We start from the raw sequence: 17,819 nt of genomic DNA, 5'->3' as shown, positions 1-17,819 counted from the left end.
CCTCCGAGGCCGTCATGAAACTCGGCCGAGTTCACGACGGCCCTCCCGATTTTTCCCGGGAGCGGAGAATCGCGCCCCATATCTTTGGAATCAATCTTGTGAACCTCCTCTGAACTGTCTCTAATGCAACCTCCTCAATAAAGGGGTCCAAAACTGCACAGTACTCCAGGTGCGGTCTCATGAATTCCTTGTACAGTTGCAGCAATACTCCCCTATTTTTTATACTCTATCTCTTTAGTTACGAAGGCCAAAATTCCATTTGCCTTCCTTATCACCTGCTGTACCTGCATGCTAGTTTTCTGTGATTCATGCACAAGGACACCCAGATCCATCTGCACTGAAGCACACTAACATTTCTCTCCATTAGAGAATAAGTTGCCTTTCCATTTTTCCTACCAAAATGGATGAACTCACACTTATCCTTGTTAAACTCGGTCTGCCAAATTGTGACCCACTCACCGAACCTATCTATATCCATTTGTAAATTTTTTCTTCATTGCAACTTACTATCGCACCATTTTACCATCATCTGCAAATTTGACGATAGTACCTTCCAACCCTACACCCAAGTCATTCATATATATCTTAAATAGTAGAGGCCCAAGGACAGAACATTGTGGCACCCCACGAGTTACATCTTGCCAAGTAGAAAAAGACCCATTTATCCCGACTCTCTCTCTGCCTTCTGTCGCTTTGCAAGCCTTCTACCCAAGCTAATAAATTACTCCTAATCCCATGTGGTTTAACCTTGTGTATTAACCTTTTCCTTATCAAATGCTTTCTGGAAGTCCAGATATACTACATCTACATGATGTCCATTATCCACATGGCTTGTTACACCTTCGAAGCACTGTAACAAATTAGTCAAACCCGATTTGCCCTTCATAAAACCACGCTGAGTGAGTTTCTGATGGATTGTGTTTTGACTTTCTGAATATCCTGTTCTTACTTCCTTAACAATAGATTCTAACAATTTCCCAGTGTCAGATACTAAACTAACTGGTCTTCATTTTCCTACTTTCTGTCTCCCTCCCTTTTTGAATAAGGGTTTTGCATTAGCATTTTTCCAATCTCCTGGAACCTTTGCCGCATCCAGGGAATTTTGGAATATTATAACCAATGAATCTACTATCTCCGCTGCCACTTCCTTCAAGACCCTGGGATGCAGGCCATCAGGCCCTGGGGACTTTCAATCCCAATAGATTGTTTAGTACGTTTTCCTTATCAATGATGATTTTTCTAAGTTCCTTTCTATTACCTCTGCATTATATGTTACTATTGGGATGATACTAGTGTCCTCCACCATGAAAACTGGGGCACAATATTGATTTAGCGTCTCTGCCATTTCTGTGGTTCCCACTATTAACTCCCAGGTCTCATCTGCCAAGGGGTAAACATTCACTTTACCTACTCTCTTCCCTTTTATATACTTACTGAAGCATTTGCTATCCTCATTTACAGTTTATGGTAGTTTTCTTTCATAATTCACCGTTGCTCATTTCATTGCTTTTTTAGTTAACCCTTTGTTAATCTTTAAAAGTATCCCAATCTTCAAGCCTGCCACTGGCCTTTGCGTCATGGTATGCCTTCTGCACCTTGTGGTACATACAGCTGCCACTGTGTACCAAAGGCAGAGGGAGTGAATGTTTAAGATGGTGGACAGGTTGCAGGTCAAGAGTGCTGCTTTTTTCCGGGATTGTATCAAGCCAGCTGCTTGAAGTTCTACACATCCAAAGTTCTTCACCCAAGGCTACGGAAGATGTTAGGCGTGCCGTCCCCTGCACACAATAGGATGCACGAGCGAGGATGCAGCCATTCAGGGTTACGAATTCTGGTTCGATTTATTCATGGAGGTTCAATCATGTGACCTTCATTCAGGTGACACTGTTCGTGATTGCTACCGTATTTACGTCAGCAACCTGTCGCACTATCAGCAAAGGCTGACTGAAATATTTCAACAGCGCGGATTTCGCTGAGGTGGGTCAGAACTTAACTCGTAAATCAAAATACGCAAAAGAATGGAAAGATGTAAGGATAAATGACGTTCCAACTAAAACCACTCCTGTGTTGTTCCTGCACTATCGACCGCAAAACAAATACAAGTAAATTCCACTGATGCTAAAAAACAACAGGTCATTGATGTGAGTTCAAACCGAGGATTCTGCACGATTTTCTTTCAGTGGATGGCTTGTTGTAAGAATAATTAATAAAACCAAAGGCAAACCTAATTCAATTCACTGACTCCCACTGTACAAACCCAGGAGAGATGCGTCAGTCCTCAGGGAGAAACACCAAAGCTGGCTGTACCTGCTGATCAGACATGTTGTACAACGGCACACAGCACAGGTTGCCATGGGCTGCCCGTCTCCCCCTGCTCTGTTGAACCCTTCTTTAGCTGTCCGTGATCGAGTCAAACTTAACGTCACATCATTCGCTTTCCTCTCACCCCTCACAAGGGTGTTCCTCCCCCTACTCCGTTCACGTCTTGCCCAACCCCAAACCCTGAACAACGGCCTCAACCTGCATTCGTGTAGTGCCTTTAATAGAGTAACACATCCCACTGTGCCGCAGAGGAACATTGAGCCTTGCCTAGATCCCACTGAGTGAAATGGTTGCTATGCCAACAGTTCATAGTAATGTTGGCTTTCTGGGATGGATTCTCCGTTCCTGCGGCTAAGTGCCGGCTCAAATGGAGTATGCGCGGGAGGTCTATGCGTAAAAAATCTGCACGGACCCCTCACCAATTCCGGTGAAGGGCCAGCAGTGGCGGCGACTTAAAATCCCGCTTCCCGCCGCCGAAAACAGCCGGAGAATGGGCGGGTCCCAGGCCGCGCATGCGTACGGCTTCGACCTGCGGCGGTCATGCCGTGCAACATGGCGCCAGCTGTGCACAGACCCGACCCGCCCACAGCCCACCCCATTGGCCAACCCCAACAGTCCCTCGGGCCCTCACTGAAGCCCCCCCCCCCTCCCCCGGCGAGCGGCAGGGATCCCGGCCGAGTGTGGCCGGATTCTCGATTTTTTTGAGGACACATGTCCCGCGCCGTAGGTAACTCGGGGGCGGAGCATCGCGGGTGGGCCAGCCGATGAGACGGCAAAGGTATGCGACGGCACGCAGCACGTGTCATGATGATGATGGTTTGAAGGGGGTGGAGGCTTGCAAACCGGCATACAACCAGCGCCGTCCCCAATTCCGGCGTCGGAATCGATTCTCAGCCCGATCGCCGATTTTGATATCGATGTCGGGAAACAGAAAATCCCACCCTCTGTCTTCCTCCTATTCGTATAGAAGGAGGGAATGAAGGAACCTCCTGTTAATCCGGCCTGTAAGAAGGAATCATCTCTGAGGAGACACAGTTGCCTTTTTATGTGTTTCTGGTGGTCGGCTACTGAATATTGGGCCTTGAGACAAATGACTGAGAGAGATTGGTTGATGCAATACAGCTCTTGTCACACAAATGTAGCCTCGTCAGACACGACAGATTGTCAACTGCAATTTCCTGCTTTTTTTTTACATGATCTTATCAATACCTGACAGTACGAGGGCCGACATCTTAAGTTTTGAGTTTGGCAGCACTTGCTGAGCAAGCTTGAGTGTGCTAATAGCTACACTAACAACCCAATTTAAGATAATCAGTCAATCTCACAACATGGCTCATTTCCACTTACGAGGTGAGGTATACCTTAATAGAGAGGGAGCTGTTCTCTGCAAGCAAGTCAGCAAATGAAATACATTCAAGCCTTGCGCCTTTTTTGAATTTATCAGGAAATTGTCGACCCTATAGTCCCATTGCTTTCTCCATGGTAACTTTTTAGCCAATCAGAGTTGGCCTGCCAACCAATCAGAACCCTTTTCTCCTGTAGCATAAATTGTGATTGTTTGAAAAATGGCATTCTTGCCTTTGGTCTGTTGAGTGCAAGATGAAAAGCTTCGACAACATGTACCTCTTTTACATGTACCTCTTTTCCTATCACCAACCTGCCTCCAACCTGCTTCCCCCCACTCCCGGCATCGGGACTGGCGTCGAGAGGCCCATGTGTCATTGGAGGCAATTAAGTGGCTTGTTAATGGGTTTGCAAGGGCCTCAACCCACTGCTGCTGGGGGTTTCCCGTGGCCCGGTAGGCTGGCACCAATTCTCTAACCCAAGGTTCAGGCTTGGGTTTGTTCCTCCTTTTTGGGATCTCTGCGCTCATCAGGACACCCAAGGTTCTCCCTGTGTTTCCGCTCCCCCTATCCCATCAAACCCATCCAACCACCCCACTTTGCTGAGGCATGCTGACCCTGCCCCAGTGAGACTCTGGGCTCACCCATAAATCTGTGCTCCAACACTTCCCTTCTTCGGGACTGGCTGCAGTGCCAGCAAAGGCCACCACTCCTGGTGGAGCTACTGGAGCAAGAGAGCTGTTAAACATTTGATTGGATGGAAGCGGGACTTCCTCTTCAATGGGATGGAAGGCCTACCTCAAACCAATTACTAGCATAACAGCAGTTAAATGGCTGCGGCACGAGCCAGCCAATTCTAATCAGAACATTCCCATTACCCATTAAGGGCGGCACAGTGGTTAGCACTGCTGCCTCACAGCTCCAGGGTTCCAGGTTCAATTCCGGCCTTGGGTGACTGTGTGGAGTTGCACTTTCTTCCACGGATTGCGTGGGTTGCTCCGCTTTTCTCCCATAGTCCAAAGATGTGCAAGTTAGGTGGATTGGCCGTGATAAATTGCCCCTTAATGTCCAAAAGGTTAGGTTGGGTTACGGGAATAGAGTGGAGATGTGAGCTTAACTAGGGTGCTTTTTCCAAGGACCGGTGCAGACTCGATGGGCCAAATGGCCTCCTTCTGCACTGTAAATGCTATGATTGATTACAATCGGCAACTTGTTTAAATGCAGTAAGGTGAATCAATCTGGATGGTCATCAAGTTATTGAGTCATTATAGCACAACAGGAGGCCATTCAACCCATTGAGTCCATGCTGGTGCACAGGAACCTCACTTTCATATTGAACACAGGCCTGGACTTACTTTAAGCAGCTGTCAAAACAAGGCCTGACCAACCTGGCAGTGACCAGAACATCCTATTGGGCATGGACCTCCATCCTGGTAAATTGGTGATTATTGTACATGTTTTAAGCTTAGAAAGCTGGTGAAACAATGTTGAATTTATAGCCCGGGGTCCGATATGTGATTTTCTGCCTTCTGCGGAGCTTTCCTTTGCTTCTAGAACTGCACATGACGCCACCTTTGGGCAAGGACCATACTGAAGGAGGTGGCACTGATGAGAGAGGATGGCGTGAGCCCCTTGAGGAGTGCTTTGCCTGGATGATCCCTGTTTCCCTGCCTTAACTAGTCATGTTCAACAGCTCAACATGTCCTTGCATCCTCCAATAAACTGTGTCAGCCCAAAGACCCCGATTGATAGTCAGGTCCATTAGAATTGTAGGGTTACCTGACTATCACAGCAACACCAGTCTGTCAGTGAGTGGGGCAGAATTGGTAATACAACTTCATTGGCTGGAAAACACATAGGGACATCCTGCGGTTAGGAAAGGTGTTTGGAAAATACAAGTCTTTCATGTAACTTGGCACGTTGGCCACATTCCACCAACAGGCAACTGTTCCTTGCAGTGTTGTGGTGTCCAAAGATTTAATCGAGGTGTTCCCAGGGAGAGTGTGGTCTGGTTAGGATATTATAGTGCTGCCATCCTTTTGTGTAATTTTGTGTTATTATGTTCTTATTCAATGTCTCGTTCAATTGATATGAGGTCGATGGTGGCACAGTGGGTAATGCTCTGGGGACACGGGTTCAAATCCCACCTCAAATTTAAATTCAATTAGTGGCCATAATTCTCTGGCCGTTCTCCGGCGGCGGAATTCCCTGGTCCCGCCAACAATGCACTCCGCGTGGGTGGCTTCAATGGGAATTCTTCATTGGGAGTAGAGAATCCCACCACCGGGAAACGCATGGCTGGAGGCTGGAGGATCCCGCCCACTAAATATAGAACAGTACAGCACAGAACAGGCCCTTCGGCCCTCGATGTTGTGCCGAGCCATGATCACCCTACTCAAACCCACGTAACCACCCTATACCCGTAACCCAACAACCCCCCCCTTAACCTTACTTTATTAGGACACTACGGGCAATTTAGCATGGCCAATCCACCTAACCCGCACATCTTTGGACTGTGGGAGGAAACCGGAGCACCCGGAGGAAACCCACGCACACACGGGGAGGACGTGCAGACTCCGCACAGACAGTGACCCAAGCCGGGAATCGAACCTGGGACCCTGGAGCTGTGAAGCATTTATGCTAACCACCATGCTACCGTGCTGCCCACGGCAATCTGGAATATAAAAGCTGCCCTCAGTAAAGTTGACCATGAAGCTATCATCGATTGTCGTAAAATCCCGTCTGGTTCACTAATGTCTTTCAGGGCGGGATATCGGCCGTGACTCCAGGCCTACAGCAATGCAGTCGACGCTTAACTGCCCTCCGGAATGGCCGAGCGAGGCCACTCAGTTTGAGGGCAATTAGGGATGGGTGACAAGTGTTGGCCCAGCCAATGTTGTCGACATCCCAAGAAGGAACAAAAACTCATGAAGCCAAACTTAAAGATAAAGGTAAACTCCAGCCCCATTGCTCCTTGCTCCCCCCCCCCCCCCCCCCCCCCCCCAACACCCTCCCCCACAACAGTATAAATCTGACCCTATTTCCAGTCCTCTCCAGTGTCATCCAGGCTCGAAACGTTAACTCCCTTCTCTCTCCACAGACGCTGTCAGACGTGCTGAGATTGTCCAGCGTTTTCTGTTTCTGTTAAAGATAAAGCTAAATGATCATCATGTGGCAATCGCCGCAAATAAAATCATGGAAACCGACGCGCCAGCTCTCTTCGACTTGCTCTCTGCAGTTGAAATGATTCATTACCCTGCGGACTGCGCAATACCACGAGGGCAGCAATCTGTTTGCTTTTTATGCTGTCTCTAGAAACTGCTGACTCACGTCCTGCCATCACAGGTGTATAGACGTGTATATGCACAGCTCAGGTGTGTGTGTCATGTTATGTTTTGTCACTGATATTTCTAATGAAAATCACCATTGTCAGTTCATCTGTGGATTCAGCAAAGCCGGTCTGTGCATATTATACTGTTCAGCTGAGGTGGATGGAGGATGTTTTCAGAGATGACTGCACTGATCATTGCTAACGATCCTCGAGTAAACTATCCACAAGATGAACAGCAGAAATCCGAGTACAGCTGATGCTAAAAACTCTCCGCCCTTACTCCCTATGAATATATATCGCAACCGTATTAATTGCCTTCTTTACCGCGTACTCAGGCTCCAAGTGCACATTGCACAACAGAAATATGCATTATATACAACAGCAAATGGGTGGCAGTGAGTGTGAGACTGCAATTCAATCATAGGAGGACCTGCTGATGTTTTTAACCTGTTTGCGTTTTGCTCTGGTGGTTTATGATATGATCAGAACCCATTGATTGAATTACAGCCTGGCAAGTCACTGGCAGCTATCTATTATCCCATGTGTAATTTATTGAGAGGAGACAGTGGGGGTCACATTAGATACAGGGAATTGCATTATCCTGCATTTGAAAAGCATTGGCCATTTCCTGCTGCTTTGCTCCTGACAGCAGAGACTCTAATAGCAGATTGCTGTACGGTAGATAAACATAACTGCATGAATGAAGATGGGGGATTACACTTAAATACAGGGTTGAGATTCAAATCTGCCAAGGTTTGGGTCTGGTGATTTGGGGATCAGATTAATTTCAGGAGAAGGGCTGTATTTATTTCTTCAGAACTTGGCTGAAGGTGCTTATTTGGAGAGGATTGAACCTTTTAGCCATGTTTGTGCCCCGAGCAAGCAACATCGATTCTTCTGCTAAAAGTACGTTGTGTGGTCACTATTCACAAACAATGCTTCTTGGGTTAATTTGCTGCATTACCTGGAAATGTTACATTTAAATTTGTGTTTACTCAAAATATTCTCCCTCTGCATAAAATGATGACTGTTGGACATAGAACCCCGACAGTACAGAAGGCGGCCATTCGGCCCATCGGGTTTGCACCAACCCTCTCAAAGAGCAACCCACCCAAGCCCACTCCCCCGCCTTATCCCAATAACCCCTTAACCTAACCTAGACATCTTAGGACACTAAGGCAGCAGGGTAGCATGGTGGTTAGCATAAATGCTTCACAGCTCCAGGGTCCCAGGTTCGAGTCCCGGCTGGGTCACTGTCTGTGTGGAGTCTGCACGTCCTCCCCCTGTGTGCGTGGGTTTCCTCCGGGTGCTCCGGTTTGCTCCCACAGTCCAAAGATGTGCGGGTTAGGTGGATTGGCCATGCTAAATTGCCTGTAGTGTCCTAATAAAAAAAAAAGTAAGGTTAAGGGGGGGGTTGTTGGGTTACGGGTATAGGGTGGATACGTGGGTTTGAGTAGGGTGATCATGGCTTGGCACAACATTGAGGGCCGAAGGGCCTGTTCTGTGCTGTACTGTTCTATGTTCTATGTTCTAAGGGGCAATTTACCACGGCCAATCCACCTCATCTGCACATCTTTGGATTATGGGAGGAAACCAGAGCACCTGGAGGAAACCCACGCAGACACGGGGAGAATGTGGAAACTCCACACAGACGGTCACCCAAGGCCAGAATTGAACCCGTGTCCTTGACGCTATGAGGCAGCAATGCTAACCACTGTGCCACCGTGCCGCACCTGAATTGCCTGAATTTTATTTTGTCCCATTCTTGTCTTCTTGAGAGAAGAATCCGGAGGTTTCATTGTTTAATATAAAGATACATTTGCCTGAAATGCGACACAGACAGGATTACTGTGGGGCAAGAGGGTGAGGTGACAACAAGAGCAAGATTTTGTATTATAAAGCACCTCTGACATAATAAAACACTCCAAGGCCCTTGAGAAGAGCAACATTTGACCCCAAGTCACATGAGGAGATATTAGAAAAGTTAGCCAAAAAGATAAATTTTAATGAGGGTAAAAGGAGGAAAGAGAGGTGAAGAAGTTTCGGGAGGGAGGTTCTCGAGTTTATGGTCTTGGGAGTTGAAGGCATGACTCTTCATTACTAGTTTAGTCATTTAGTCTGCCGCATCAGTACCAGAAGTTTGGAAATTAAACATGGGAGTGAATCTTCATTGCTTCCTGGAAGTTGTTCAAGGATTTGTTTGAAAAGAATCCTGACCTTTTCACACACATGCAACCATGTAGAAATGATAGAGAGGAAAATTTCTAATGGCATATCCAGACAGTCGCACACAGTTGTGTATGCACACAATACTTACGCATGTTGGGTTGTGGGAGGAAACCGGAGCACCCAGAGGAAACCCACCCAGACACGGGGAGAACGTGGAAACTCCAGACATCCATCCAGAACCATTGAGGAATTACACTGTCCGCACCACAGGGCATACTATAGAGGGAAGCCCAGACTGTCAAGGGTTACATTGAGGAGCAGGTCAAAGAAGACCTGGACCTAAAGGGCGTGTTTTAACTCAGCGCACATTCGGGAAAGGAAATAATAATAATAACCTTTATTGTTGCAAGTAGGCGTACATCAACACTGCAGTGAGGTTACTGTGAAAATCCCCCAGTTGCCAGATTCCGGCGCCTGTTCGGGTACACAGAGGGAGAGCTCAGAATGTCCAAATTACCTAACAGCACGTCTTTCGCGACTTGTGGATAGAAATCGGAGCCCCCGGACGAAACCACGCACACACAGGGAGAATGTGCAGACTCCGCACATTCAGTGACCCAAGTGGGAATTGAACCCGGCACCCTTGGGCTGTGAAGCAACAGGGCTAACCATTGTGCTACTGGTGGAGTGCAGATCAAGCAAGAAGAAAACACACATGGAGAATTTACGCTGTCTCCTCGACTGTTTTAACTTTCGACCTTGTTCACATGCTACAAGGTTTTGGTCAGGGCCAGTACAGGTCAGGGTCAGAGGGAACAGAAATTGGCACATGAGCCTGAAGACACCAGGGACCCAAAAAGAACTTGCCCGGCATGCAGTCAATTCTGGAGTAGAGGCTCTCCATAAATGATGCTGGTGCTGGGAGGGGCAGGTCATTTGGGATCAGGCAGGCCCCAGGAATCCTATTGGGGCCTGGCGGAGCATACCTATTCTTCTTGACCCATAAGGGATCCCTATTGGCCTCCCTATCTCAAGGCTCTGCTGTAGAGTTGGGCCCACGCGATTTTCTTTCAGCTGAACACGTATTGCAGCACCAGTGACCGGACTAAATTGGTGGTGGGGGGGGGGGGGGGGGGGGGGCGGCGGGGGAGCAGGAGAGGAGGCTGCTGTGGGTGTTCCAACCTGGAGCTCTCCAGCATAGTTAAATGCCCCCCCCCCCCCCCCGCAACCCTGCCACCAAACTCACCACGGAGGAGGGTATTCAATTCCACCCTTGAACATAAAGTAGGTCCTTGCCTGCCTGACTGGCGAGTTGAGATCTCAGGGGGCAGGGAAACGTCAGGGCCACACTGGTCATGAAAGGCTAAAGTCGACTCATGAATGTTTTTAACCTGGATTACTTTAACGATCAGGGTCACTGTCTGTGCGGAGTTTGCACGTCCTACCCGTGTCTGCGTGGGTTTCCTCCGGGTGCTCCTGTTTCCTCCCACAGTCCAAAGATGTGCGGGTTAGGTGGATTGGCCATGCTAAATTGCCCGTAGTGTCCTAAAAAGTAAGGTTAAGGGGGGAGGGGGGGTTGTTGGGTTACGGGTATAGGGTAAATGCGTGGGTTTGAGTAGGGTGATCATTGCTTGGCACAACATCGAGGGCCGAAGGGCCTGTTCTGTGCTGTACTGTTCTATGTTCTATTTGCTGTATTTTCAGCAATTTGAGTTTCCCATTGTATATCAATGTTTAGTTTAGGTGTGTCTAGAACTAGAAGAGAACTTTTGACCTTTTGCCCCTTTCCTTGAACTATGACTGTCTTTTTGATTTTTAAAAAAAGAATCTTTAATCTCACAAGTCGGCTTACATTAACACTGCAATGAAGTAACTGTGAAAAACCCCTAGTTGCCACATTCCAGCACCTTTTCGGGTACACAGAGAGAGAATTCAGAATGTCCAAATGACCTAACAGCACATCTTTTGGGACTTGTGAGAGGAAACCGGAGCACTCGGAGGAAACACGCGCAGACACGGGAAGAATGTACAGACTCTGCACAGACAGTGACCCAAGCCGGGAATCGAACCTGGGAACCTGGCGCTGTGAAGCAACAGTGCTAACCACTGTGCTATCAGAAGTTGCTAAAAATTTACTTGATAAGCAATGCTCATGGTCCGGTGATTTTCAATTCAGAGCCTTAATAATTTATGAAGCAAAACGAAAATCACCGGATGAAGCTTCATTTGTGTTTGAGCTAATTGAGCTATGAGGCCAAAGTGTAAAAACAACTTTCGGAACATCTTCCGAGATTAATGGAAAATGACATGAAAGGTGTGAAATTATCATTTAAATGTATTTGTTAATGAAGGGTTAGGCAATGATATTGTTTACAATCGAAGACAGACTGTGAAAGTAACAGCAGGACTGAGTGCTTGGTCTGAAGTTGAAGGTCAGGCTTCTCCGTTTGGGACACTATTTTCTCCCGCCGGAGCTGAGTTGTACCTGATTTGCGCTCCCAGGAAGCAATTCTCAATCCTTTGCCTTGCTATGAGGACCAAAAAGTATTCCCGAAGGAATCCCGCTATCAGGCAGCCATTTTGAGCAGGCGGCCCGATAGCGGGGTCCCACAGCTGGGCCACCACACAACGCTATTCACCCCCCCCCCCAAACACCTGCACAGTGCAATTCAGCCACGCCCACCCCCTCCCCCGATCCAGGATTTGGTCACCCCCAGACCCCCTTTCCCCCCAGTATGGGGTGAACCGACCCTCCCTCCTCTCCCCCACTGGCCTCTCATGGGAGACGCCCTAAATAAAATGACACCCACAGAAACCCCTTAAATAAGGAGACACCCCTCATAGAGACCTCTTAAATAAGGAGACCCCCCCACCCCCACAGGGATTCTTTGACAGACAAGTGAAGCAACAAATTATCTGTGTGGTCCTCAGTTTCAAGGAAGATAGCAATGTCGGAAGAGTTAAGTCAAAATAACTGAGATCGATTGAATAAAAGCAAAATACTGTAGATGCTGGAAATGTGAAATAAAAACAGAAAATTCTGGATAAACTCATCAAGTCTGGCATCATCTGTGGAGCGAGAAACAGAATTAAACTTTCGAGTCCGTATGATTATTCTTTCTAACTGAAGAGAGTGGATATCCACAGAATTCCTACAGTATAGAAGGAAGCCATTCGGCCCAATTAATCTGTACTGACCCTCCAAAAGAGCACTCTATCTAAGCCCACTCCCCCACCCTATACCCATAACCCCGCGCATTGTTCATGGCCAATCCACCTAAACTGCACATCTTTGGACCGGAGCACCCAGAGGAAACCTACGCAGACATGGGGAGAACATGCAAACTCCACACAGATAGTCATCTAAAGCCAGAATCAAACTTGGGTCACTGGAGCTGTAAGGCAGCAGTGCTAACCACTGTGCCATCGTGCTGCCCATATACGATAGATTAGAGAATTGGTGGGGGAGGGTTTGGTGGTGAAGGTGTAGCAGAGTAGCACATCAGGGATAGATGGGAGCTGAGGACAGATTGACATGGACACAAGACAAAGGGAGTGTTGATGTAGCATTAAGGACTAGAGAAAGTGCAGCTAGTGGCATAAAGGTAAGATAGCAGTGTGCGCTAATAGGAGATCAAAGGTCATTGCTCAGTGAAAGCAAAACTGAAGAACAAGTGACAGATGGTCCTGTGAGGGTTGGGTTGTTGGGGGAGGGGGGGGGGGGGGGTGGTGCGGGTGATTGGCGGCGGGAAAATAGGTTTGCGACAGGACAAGCAAATAAGAAGATCACGGTGGAGGAGAAAGTTCACGGATTAGTTTGTTGAACTCAACGTTAAGTCCAGAAGGCTGTAAATCGGAAGATGAGTTGCTGCTCCTCAAGTTTGTGCTGGGCATTACAGCAGGCCAAGGACGGACATGAGGGCATGAGAGCAAGATGCCGAGTTGAAATGGCAAGCGACCGGAAGGTTGAGGTCATGCTTACGGACTGAGCGAAGGTGTTCTGCAAGGTGGTTACCGAGGCCGGAATTCTGCAGTCATTGCGATTCACTATTCCCACCAGCAGCGCACCCCTACTCTTGGTTTCCCAGTGACATTGGGTGGTTAGAATTGGAAATATCATTGGCAAGCAGTGAGCCGCTAGAACCCAACCGCCAGCGAACGGCGTGCGGCCAAGAAACACGTGGCTGGCAGCCTGGAGAATCCTGCCCCCCCCCCCCCCCCCCCCCCCGTGCAATTGCAAGGGAAGGTGCGGTGGGAAGGGGCTGAAGAGTTGGGGGGTGAAGGAGGAGTGGACCAGGGTGCCACGGAGGGTGTGGTCCCTGCCGAATGCTGAGGGGGGGTGGAGGGGGTGAGGGGTAGATGTGTTCCGTGGTGGCATTATGGTGGAATTGGGGGAAATTGCAAAGGATGATCCTTTGAATGTGGAGACTGGCGGGGTGAAAAGGGAGGACAAAAGGGGACTGCATCCTGGGAGGGAAAGGAAGGGGTGCCGGCAGAAGTGCAGGAAATGGGTCATACCTGGCCGAGTGTCGTGTCAACCATGGGGTCCTACCACGGTCAATCATGCAAACTGGAGGAATAACACCTCATCTCCTGATTAGACACATCGCTCCCGTTGTCTTGTGTGCATGTCAATCTCTTCTTAGCCCCCAAACATCCATCACCTGCTATTCTCTCACACATTCTCCCCCGCCCCCCTCCCAACTGTATAATTCATCACATTTCCACCTCTCTTCAGCTCCGAAGAGTCACACAGACTCGAAACATTAACTCTGTTTCTCTCTCCACAGATGCTGCCAGACCTGCTGAGCACATCCAGAATTTTCTGTCTTTATTACAGACCGCATGAACCTGGATTGTCTGGCCTCCCTTGGCCTGGCCAACACCACCAAGGAATCGGAACAAAGTCTCAGAACGTTAAAATAGGACAGAACACCAGAAAATCTGATAGATACATTTAACGTTGTCAAAAATGCTTCCATTGCTAATGAAGAACCAACTGATTTGAGGAAGAGGGAACGAGGCAAATTGATTTTAATTCATGGCAGCAGCGACGATCAATTTTTTTTGTGCAACTGCGAAAAATGCTTCTCCAGAACCTATCGCTGTTGGAGCAAATTTATTTCCTGGGAAAATGCGTGGGAGCCTACCTTCCACATCTACCGAGGATGTTGGAAGCTGTGGTAGCAGCTGTGCGATTGGGGAAAATCTGGAAAGCCTGACGCCTTTAGATGGATTCAAGAGCTGTCGTGCACACACACACACACGGTTTAGCAAAGAGCGGCAGGAAGCTTGACTTTGTGCTGCAAAGATGGCCGTGTGATGACAGATTGATGTGGCGTGATTCTGCCAAGGTGGCTGTGAGAGAGGTGCAGGTGGATTCGGCGGAGGGTGTTGATGGACTGTCTCGCTGTCAGGAAGCTGAGAGCTCCCTCGCAGCCGCGGCAAGGAATGAAAAAAATGGGCTCGAAAGAGCAATTTCAGACCCAGATCAAAACGCATCGGAGATCGCTGCTGCTGCGCTCCCATCAGAAATCTACAGCAGCAGTTACAAGGACAACAGGCACAGCTCCAGAACTATTATCACATTGCACTGAGTGCTAAGAAAGAGCTATTAAAACACATCAGTACACCTTCTGTCTGACAGACGCCGCATTTTTTTGCCTTTGTAGTTCTCCAACTGGCAGAGTGAATGCATTAGACTGACTTGTGAAACTAGTCCTGTGAGCTCGGATGTGCAGAATGGGAAAGGGAGGGAGGGAAGAGAGGCTTGTCACCATTCAGGCAGGCTGGTGAAATTGAATACATTTTTTGTCGTTCATATCTGCGTTTCTTACTGCTATTGTTTAAACATTCTGTTTCTCTGCTGTGCATATGGCCTCCTCGGTGTTTTATTTCCCAGCAGGTTTACTGTAAAATTACACATCACTGTGTTTCCATTGAGGCATCCTGTTTATTCATAGAGTAGCTGACTTCCTCTGTAGCTTTCTGCGTGCATTTATGGAATGCTGAAGGGTTAAGGGACGTTGAAACCGTAGAGGGCAGTTATAAACAAATCTATCTGCTGGGAAACTGTTGGGACCTGGAAAAATGCTGGATTTGCAGGTTGCCCAGTTGCCCTCTCCATCAGAATCAGGGGAGGCGTTGGTATCGTGCACTGGGGAACCGAGGCTTGAATCACTCCATGACAGATGTCGAAATTTGAATTCAATAAAAATCTGGAGCTAGACATCTGATGGTTATCATGAAACAATTGTCATAAAAACCCACCTGGTTTACTAATTTCCTTTAGCAGAGGAAACCAGATCAATGCGGCTAACTCTTAAAGAAATGCCTTCTGAAATGGCAGCGGAAGCCACTGAGTCAAGGGATGAGCTGCCCTGGCCAGGGACACCCACATCCCCTGAACGAATAAATGAAAAAAATCGGTGGAGAATATTATTGGATGGAATCCACTCAATCCCGTCAGATTGCCACCTGCGGTGGGTTAGGGTCTGCCGTTAACCTTTAATTAAGTCGATCACTAAACGGAAGCAAAAAGATCATTTCCAGCACTTCGATTCATGGATTGTTTCCAGCACAGAAGGAGGCCGTTCAGCCCATCATGTAGGTGTCACCTCCCCGCAACATCGACTCAACCGATCCAACTTCTCCAGCCTTTCCCTGAATTTCCTGCTGTTGTGATCCCAGTTGATGTTTTAACTGGACGGGAAGATTCCAGAATGGAAGTCTGGGTCAAATGGCCGTAACTTTTATTTTTTTTAATTAAACATGAAGGAATAGAATCCCAAGACCACTAATTAGCATTAACAGCAAGAAAGACACATTTCTTAAACATGAAAAAATTGGATTATAGTACAATACTCCTTTACAATTACACACAGGTTTTAGGATTAACACAGATTACAAAGTACATTTTTAAGCTCCAATGGTCTGATTAACACAAAGTCCCTCTTCAGCACACAAGATGACTGGTAAGACGCACTCCTCTCTGAACCGAAGTGAATGTCTGTGGATTCTCCTCAAAATCCCCCAAGTTGATTCTTATACTGTGAGGCACCTTGGGCGGGATTCTCTGACCCCCGCCGGGCCGGAGAATCGCCGGGGGGGGGGGGCGGGATTCTCTGACCCCCCGCCGGGCCGGAGAATCGCCGGGGGGGGGGGGGGCTGCGTGAATCCTGCCCCCGCCGGCTGCCGAATTCTCGGGCGCCAGGGATTTGGCAGGAGTGGGAATCGTGCCGCGCCGGTCGGGGGCCATTGGCAGTGCCCCCCCCGGCGATTCTCCGGCCCGCGATTGGCCGAGTGGCCGCCGGTTTTCGGCGGGTCCCGCCGGCGTATGGTACGACAGGTATTTACTGGCAGCACCTGGCTCAGCGGGCGGCCTCCGGGGTTGTCGGGGGGGGGGGGCGCGGGGGGATCTGGCCCTGGAGGGTGCCCCCCATGGTGGCCTGGCCCGCGGTCAGAGCCCACCGATCCGCGGGCGGGCCTGTGCCGTGGGGGCACTATTCCTCCACACCGGCTGGTGTAATGGTCCACGATGGCCGGCGTGGAGATGAACTTCCCTGCGCATGCGCTGGAATGATGCCAGCACACTCTGGCACTCCCGCAGATGCGCCAATTTGCGCCAGCCGGCACAGGCCCTTCGGCATGGCGCCAAGCCCCTTCTGCAGCGGCTGGCGCTGCGCAAACCACTCCGGCGCTGGCCCACCCCTGAAGGTGCGGAGGATTCCACACCTCCGGGGCAGCCCGACGCCGGAGTGGTTCACGCCACTCCTTCGCATCGGAATTGCCCGTCCTGCCGGTTTCCAAAGAATTCCGCTCCTTATCTCACTGAACTCCGGCTTCCACACGAGTGATTTCAAATTCCATTTTCAAATCTTACATTTAATTATGCTTTCCCTCAGCTGCTTCCATCAAGGTTTCACTTTCAGGTTTTACACCCTCTCTCTTCAGGTTCCCTTTGTCTTAAAGATTTTTACACAAACTCCAAGGTCCAGCGACCGATTTCCATAATTATTGCAAATAATGTCTCCCAAACTAGTAATTTCTCACCAACCTTAGCACTACTGCAGATATCTTTCTGGCCTCTCACGACCCAATGCCTTTTCAACTCTCTGTGGCTTTACTGAACAGTAATCTGTTCTCGTTACCAGTTTCCTCTGTTCCATTAACTGCAGATTTCTTGGAAACTTCTCTTCACTTCTCAAGTTTCCTTAACTATTTGGACTTCAGATTTCCGCCATCTGTTTTCTTAATCATTACTCCATAGGCTGGCTTTTCTTCTAGCAAGGCTGAGCGAGATGTTCCCTCTTTAGCCTTGTAAAACCCATGCTTCTAGCAGAACTGTGAGAGCTGCCTTCTATCTCGCTACCTATCTCCAACTGCAATCAAGTTAGCTAAACTAAACCTGAAGTGCTTCTCTACCTTACAAGGCCCAGTTCCTAAGCAACCACTGCTGGTTGATTTACTCTTCATGCCGGGGCCCTCTCCAAGCACAATAGAATCACAGTTGGAATTGAAACCAACCCCCACACATACAAACATCTTAGTCCAGCATGAATCTAAGTATAGGTTTATCCTCCCAGGCGCAGGAACATTAAATAAAACCTACTTAAAACTATACCTCATTTCTCTTGTTTGCCAATGCAAATATA

General features: G+C 48.5%; 1 long non-coding RNA gene across 2 annotated transcripts; it reads left to right on the top strand.

The window, feature by feature from the left end:
* The first annotated feature begins 6,421 nt into the window (after positions 1 to 6,421).
* LOC119972107 lies at positions 6,422 to 14,892 on the top strand. Of its 2 annotated transcripts, none has more exons than XR_005462003.1 (3): positions 6,422 to 6,616; positions 6,766 to 7,010; positions 13,956 to 14,892. It is a non-coding gene; the product is annotated as an uncharacterized LOC119972107 (long non-coding RNA). The 2 variants fall into 2 exon arrangements; XR_005462002.1 differs by having other exon boundaries at positions 6,766 to 7,039.
* Positions 14,893 to 17,819: the final 2,927 nt, after the last annotated feature.

Source organism: Scyliorhinus canicula, chromosome 10 (assembly GCF_902713615.1).
Source record: "Scyliorhinus canicula chromosome 10, sScyCan1.1, whole genome shotgun sequence".
In the NCBI taxonomy this organism is placed as follows: Eukaryota; Metazoa; Chordata; class Chondrichthyes; order Carcharhiniformes; family Scyliorhinidae; genus Scyliorhinus; species Scyliorhinus canicula.
The sequence above is the reverse complement of the archived record's forward strand: the minus strand, read 5'-3'. Positions and strand labels throughout refer to the sequence as shown.